At 50.0% G+C, this 7,299-nt stretch overlaps 1 pseudogene; it reads left to right on the forward strand.

The window, feature by feature from the left end:
* The first annotated feature begins 5,953 nt into the window (after positions 1–5,953).
* On the forward strand, positions 5,954–6,199 carry LOC136141170 (V-type proton ATPase subunit e 1 pseudogene; annotated as a pseudogene).
* The last annotated feature ends 1,100 nt before the right edge of the window (positions 6,200–7,299 follow it).

Below are 7,299 nucleotides of genomic sequence, written 5' to 3' on the forward strand. Positions count from 1 at the left end.
AGTGTGTCTGCTCCCACATGGAGCTTACATTCATGTGGGGGAGGCAGGCATTAAACAAAACAAGTTACACACGTTCTATGTCAGTTGGTGAGAAGTGCTATAAAGATCAGAGAACGGGGAAGTGGGCAGGGAGTGCCGAGGCTGGGGCTGTTGGTATTTTACGCTGAGTGGTCAGGAAGGTGAGGTCAGGTCCCTGAGAAGGTGACATTTGAAAAGGGGGATGGAGGTGAGGGAGGAGCCCAGTGGCAGTCAGAGGGCGGAGAGTTCCAGGTGGAGGGAGCGGCGAGCCCCAAGGTGCTGGGGAGAGAACGTGCCTGGTCCAAGGGCCCAACGGAGGCCACAGGGAGGGAGAGCACGGGCAGGGACAGCGAGAGCTGAGGACAGACTGGGGACAGCCATCGGGCCGTGGGAAGGACTGGGGTTTGACTCCAGGGGAATGGGGGCCACAGGTGGGTCCAGGGCCATGGTGGGCTGGGCTCTGACTTCTGTTTTTAAAGGCCATTAAAAGCCACCTTAAGGAGAAAGGGGGAAGGAGGGCCTTCCGAATGAACTGATTTAAACTTGAAACAACAAGGAAAACGAGGATGCCTTTCCCTGAATGACCAGTTTTATTCTACCAAGTTCATTAGTTGGGGGGGAGGGGAGGGGGGGACTTGAGATGTAAAGGTCAAGTTTCCTAACAGGCGTGGGTGGCTGGAAAATTCACCGCACCTCACAGGCATCCCCTGTTTATTCCTCCCCACAACCCCACAGTACCCCATTTACAGATGGGGAAACCGAGGCCCAGCGCAGCCAAGCACCTTGCCCAGGCCCCCAGGGCCACGGGTCCCGCCCAGGCCTATCTGTCCTGAGCTCAGTCCCAGACCTGCCTTGATCACGAGTTTCTTTCCAGCCTGAGTTGCCTCTGGCGAGCGCTTGCACTCCATGGGACTACGGAAATCAAGACAGAAATGACCAGAAGCCCAGCCTGCCCTTCCGGCTGCCGATAAGGCCCGACCCTCCCTGCTGGGTTGGCCTGGAAGCACCAGCCCTGGCCCATGGGTGGATTGAGATGAAGCATCTCTACTGATGGGCGTGGACCTGGGCTAACACGGTTTTGCCCCCTGATAAGATGGCCTTGTCACGCAGGGGTGCCTGTGGACACAGCGGCGAGGACAGCTCGCAAGTCCCAGAGAGGCCCAGGCGAGGTCAGCGAGGACTGTCTTCCCCCGCCGGCTGGTCTGGTGGCGCAGGCAGGCCAGGCCTGGAGCAGGCGGCAGGATCAAGACAGCCCCTTCCCCCCTTCCCAGGGCTGCTAGGACGACCTGCCCACTTCCGGACAAGGCTGGCAGAGCCACGAGACGTCTGATCCCAGATGGAAAATTGAAAGCACGCTGCTCCGTCGCTACAGCCATTTGTCACTGGACGAGGGTGCATATAAACAGCTTAATTCAAACCACACTGCCACCCCCTCCACTCCCGCCTGTCCGGAAGCTTTCCCTTGGCTGGCTTTAAGGTAACAAATACAGTGCAGTGTCAAAGTGAAGGGCCCTCTTTCCTATTCCTTGCTGAGCTGAGCGTGCTAAAATGCTTTATCTTGTCTTCACATCAGCCCCATGACATAAGAATTGTTATTATGCCCACTTGTCAGAGGCCCGAGTTAAATCATTGGGCCAAAGACATGCAGACAAGAGGCAGAACCAGATGCTAGCCAAACCTTCCCGTAGACCCAGCTGCCCCTCTGTGACCTTGGCCGCTACGCCGGGGCACAGAGCACCCAGGTGCACAGCCAGAACCTCACACCTGCGCTGGATCCCAGGTCCACTCCACTTGCTGAGTGTAGGCGGTCTTTGAGGTCCCTCTCTGAGCCCCAGTGGGAGACCCACCCGCCTTGGAGACTTGTCCCACAGCTCATAGGCCTGAGCTGGGCTTCGTCCTCAGACCACGCGCCCATCTGCTTCTCTCACCATCTCAAAAATCTTTTTCATCTCTGGTATCAAGCAAGGGAGTATAACTAAAGAATGAGGAGCCCCCAGGTTAGAGTCCCTGTGGGGTCCCTTCTGGCTGTGTGATCTTGGGCAAATTCCTTAACTTCTCTGTGCTTCCATTTCCTTATCTGTACAAGGGGCCCAATCATAGTATCTATCTCACAAGGAGTCGATGAGATAGTGTGTGTAAGGTGTTTAAAACAACACCTGGACTATTTAATAAAGGCTGATGAATAATACAATAACAAAGGAAGCCCTGCAAATGTGTCTGATTGTATCACAATAATAAGCGAATGGTTATAAAAATAGCTGAGCAACAAAATGTGCTCATACCAGCAGCACATGGATGAACAAATGAGCGAATGAATGAACATGAAACTGACCAGACTAGACCAGCAGAAGCCCATGGGAGCCTGGCCCTGTTTTCCGGTGTCAGGAGCCCTGGGCTGTAGGTGAGGATGTGTGTGGTTATAAACCGAGCCCACACGGATGGAAGGGGGAGAATTTGATTTCCCTGTGCAGGAAACCTGTGAGCTGGATCCACAGGCTGCTTCCCCAGCCCTACAAGAAGAGGATTTGTTTCTGCAAGGCCCCCTTCCCCACGTTCACCCTGCCCGCCTCGTTCAGTGATTCTAGATAAAATAGTGAAAACAGTGAAGGGGAATAATTCTCCCGGTGAGTTGTCTGGGGAGTGGCGACCAATCCTTTTCCAGCCGGAGTCTCGGAAGGCAGTGGATTGGAGGCTGGGAGCCTCAGGTGACAGTTTAAATGTCCTTCCCGCCTGCTGTTCTGGGCTTAGAAAATCAACGGAGAAAAGGAGGTCTTGTGTTTCCTCGTGTGTGTGTGTGTGTGTGTGTGTGTGTGTGTGTGTATGTGTGTGTGTAAAGGGAGAGTCCAGGGTAAAGGAACAGCGGGGAGCACGAATACTTTCATAAGACTGAGCCACTGTACCCAGAATTAATGTGACACACACTGCATCTTTAAGATTGTATGGTTGAAACCAGACAGCCACCGTATTCCAAAACTCCTCCCCATTTCACCCGAGCCAGGCACTGTTCTCAGCTCTTTACAAATATTAACTTGTCAGTCCTCAAAACAGCTTCATGCGGTAGCTACCAGTATTATCTCCATTTCACCGATGAGGAAACTGAGGCACAGAGAGGGTAGGTGACTTACCCAAGGTCACACAGGCTGGAAGGAACAGAGCCAGGATTTGAGCCCGAGCAGTTGGGTTAGACTGCCTGCTCCTGACCGCTAGGCCACGCCACCCTCAGAGGGAGTCCCTGACCCAGGGTCGCTCACAGCCACATTTCAGGGCCACGTGATAGGATGTGACCAGAAAGGTGGGCATCAGTCTCGTGACACACTTAATTCTCCAAACTTGGCTCCGAATGGCTTTCAGAGTTCCCAACTCATGCGTCAAAACAAGAAGGGCACTTTTCTTGTTATAAATTTATTCATTTATTTATATATTTTTTTGGCTGTGTTGGGTCTTCGTTGCTGTGCGCGCGCTTTCTCTAGTTGCGGCGAGCGGAGGCTACTGTTTGTTGCGGTGCGCGGGCTTCTCATTGCGTTGGCTTCTCTTGTTGTGGAACACGGGCTCTAGGCACGTGGGCTCAGCAGTTGTGGCACACGGGCTTCAGTAGTTGCGGCACGCAGGCTTCAGTAGTTGTGGTGCACGGGCTTAGCTGCTCCGCGGCATGTGGCATCTTCCCAGACCAGGGCTCGAATCCGAGTCCCCCGCATTGGCAGGTGGATTCTTAACCATTGTGCCACCAGGGAAGTCCAAGAAGGACACTCTTAAAAGCAAGTCAGGAAAGAAAGACGGTCCAGGAAACCATTCCAAATCGGAGGAGACAAAGGAGTGGGATAACTACACACACGTGGGTCCTGGACCCGGGAAATAAAGGCTTCTTAGAGGCTTCGCCGGGCTGACCTTGAGAGTGAGCTGTGGGTTACACAGTAGTATTGTGACATGTTAGAGTACACAAAATATACTATGATACCCTAATAGTACAGGCCAACCTTGTTTTATTGTACCTTACTGCACTTCGTGGATACTGTGTTTTTTACAAATTGCTGGTTCGTGGCGACCCTGTGTCTAGCAAGTCTACCAGTGCCATTTTTCCAACAGCATTTGCTCACTTCCTGTTTCTGTGTCATATTTTGGTAATTCTCACAATATTTCCAACTTTTCCATTGTTGTTATATTTGTTATGGGGATCTGTGATCAGTGATCTTAAGGTGACTCTTGTAATTGTTTGGGGGCACCACAAACCACACCCATATTAGAAGGCAGACTTAATGTATAAATATCGTGTGTGTTCTGACCAATCCATAGACCAGCCGTTCTGCCCTCTGTCCCTCTCCTCGGGCCTCCCTATTGCAAGACACAACAATATTGAAATTAGGCCAATTAATAACCCTGCAGTAACCTCTCAGTGTTTCAGGAAGAGTCGTACATCTCTCACTTTAAAGCAAAAGCTAGAAACGATGAAGCTTCGTGAGGAAGGCGTGTGGAAAGCAGAGCCAGAGGCCCGTTGTGCCAGTTATGTGAGTTGTGAATGCAAAGGAACAGTTCTTGAAGGAAATTAAAAGCACTATTGCGGTAAACACACTGATGGGAAGAGGAAACAGCCTTACTGCCGATATGGAGAAAGTCTGAGTGGTCTGGATAGAAGATGAAACCAGCCACATTCCCTGAAGCTACAGCCTAATCCGGAGCAAGGCCCCAACTCTCTCCCGTTCTGCGAAGGCTGAGAGAGGGGAGGGAGCTGCAGGAGGAAAGTCTGAAACAAAGGTCGGTTCATGAGGTTGAAGGACAGAAGCCGCCTCCGTAGCGCGAAAGTGCCAGGTGAAGCCGCAGGTGCTGAGGCGGAAGCTGCAGCAAGTCCTCCAGAAGCTGTGGCTCAGGTCATCCATGAAGGTGGCTGCACTGAACAAGAGATGATCACTGTAGAGGAAACAGCCATTAAGAACATTCATGGTTCATGGGAAGAGGTCCAAATATTGACCGGAGTTTGGAAGAAGTCGATTCCAGCCCTCATGGACAGCTTTCAGGGGTTTAGGATTTAGTGGAGGAAAGAACTGCAGATGTGGTGGAAACAGCAAGAGAACTAGAATTAGAAGTGGAGCCTGGGGGCTTCCCTGGTGGCACAGTGGCTAAGAATCCACCTGCCAGTGCAAGGAACACGGGTTTGAGCCCTGGTCCGGGAAGATCCCACATGCCACGGAGCAACTAAGCCCGCACGCCACAACTACTGAGCCTGCGCTCTAGAGCCCGCGAGCCACAGCTACTGAGCCCACGTGCCACAACTATTGAGCCCGCGCGCCTAGAGCCCGTGCTCCACAAGAGAAGCCCCCGCCATGAGAAGCCTGTGCACCGCAACGAAGACCCAAGGCAGCCAAGAATAAATTAATTAATTAAGAAAACAAAAGTGCACTGGAAATAACGCCTAAAAAAAAAAGTAGAGCCTGAAGATGTGACGGAATTGATGTAACCTCATGATAAAACTTGAATGGATGAGCAGTTGCTTTTTATAGATGAACAAAGCAAGTGGTTTCTTGAGATGGAATCTCCTCCAGGTGAAGATGCTGTGAAGATTGTTGAAATGACAACAAAGGATTTCGATTTTTTTTTTTTTTTTTGGCCATGCCGGGCGGCATGCAGGATCTTAGTTCCCCAACCAAGGATGGAACCTGTGCGCCCTGCAGAGGAAGTGTGGAGTCCTAACCACTGGACCGCCAGGGATGTCCCAAGGATTAAGAATATTATATCAACTTAGCTGATAAAGCAGGGTTTGGGAAGACTGACTCCAATTTTGAAAGAAGTTCTATTGTGGGTCAAATGCTATCACACAGCACGATATGCTACAGAGGACTTGGTCACCAAAGTCAATCGATGCGGCAAACTTGACTGTTCTCTTATTTTAAGAAATTGCCGCGAGTGAGGCGGCGGGGCAGGGCTGGCACCTCCCCCAGCAGCCATGGCGTATACCGGCCTCGCCGTGCCTCTCATCGTGATGAGCGTGTTCTAGGGCTTCGTCGGTTTCCTGGTGCCCTGGTTCATCCCTCAGGGTCCCAACCAGGGAGTTAACATCACCATGTTGGTGACCTGTTCCATTTGCGGCTACCTCTTTTGGCTGATTGCAATTCTGGCCCAACTCAACGCTCTCTTTGGACCACAGTTGAAAAATGAAACCATCTGGTACCTCAAGCATCATTGGCCTTGAGGAAAAAGACCTGCTCACCAGGGCTCAGTCATTGAGGTCACGAAGAGGACTCCTCTAGATGCAAAATCACCTCCATACCCAGACCACCTTCCTTGCCTTGCCCACTTTGGCCGTCAGCTGCCTTAAACGTTCCCACCACATTTGAATGTCTTATTCTACAATGCAGTATTTTTTCCTGTCTCCTTTTTTGCACTTTGATGAATGCAATGACGTGCGTATTGAATCTGAACTCTGCTGCCTCTATAAAATGTGTACGTACTCTTCCAAGGTAGAAAATGCTGTTCTTCTGAGAAATAACATTACTCTCCTTGGAGACTGTGGATTTGAAGATGGCCCCCACCTGCTCACAACATGAGAATCAGCGAAGTGTTTAAAAACTGTTACATGACAATAAGACTCCAGTGGGGCAGTCAGTAGGAGAACATGTTCAGAGGGAAAATCTGTCCCACCAGAATTATACCAAAATATATTTTCAGGATGAATTTCTTATTTCTGCCCTCCTTTGGAATAAATTATTTTTCTGCTCTGTAAAAAAAAAAAAAAAAAATTGCCGCAGCCACGCCATCCTTCAGTAGCCACCGCCCTGATCTGTCAGTGCCATCAACACCCACGCAAGACCCTCCACCAGCAAAAAAGAGGACGACTCGCTGAAGGTCTGGAGGATGGTTAGAATGTTTTAGCAATGCAGTATTTTTAAATGAAGGCACGTACATTGTTTTTTCAGAATTAATGTAATTGCACACTTAACAGACTACAGTATAGTATAAACATAACTTTCATATGCACTGGGAAACCCAGAAATCCAGGTGATTTATTGCAATATTTGCTTTATTGCAGTGGTCTGGAATCGAGCCAGCAATATCTCTGAGGTTCGGCTGTATTATACTCTGGTAAGATGCTAAATTTCCTGATTTGGGTCATTTTATTGTATTTAGGTAATAGAAAGTCGTGTTCTTAGGAAACAGACACCAGAGTGTTTAGGGAGAAAAGTGGCTGATGTTTGCAACTTACGTATGTATTATATTTACATGAAAACGTATATAGGGAAAGAATGTAAATGAATCTGGGTGAAGGTACACGGGAATCCCCTCTATTATTGC

Source organism: Phocoena phocoena, chromosome 20, assembly GCF_963924675.1.
Source record: "Phocoena phocoena chromosome 20, mPhoPho1.1, whole genome shotgun sequence".
Lineage (NCBI taxonomy): Eukaryota > Metazoa > Chordata > Mammalia > Artiodactyla > Phocoenidae > Phocoena > Phocoena phocoena.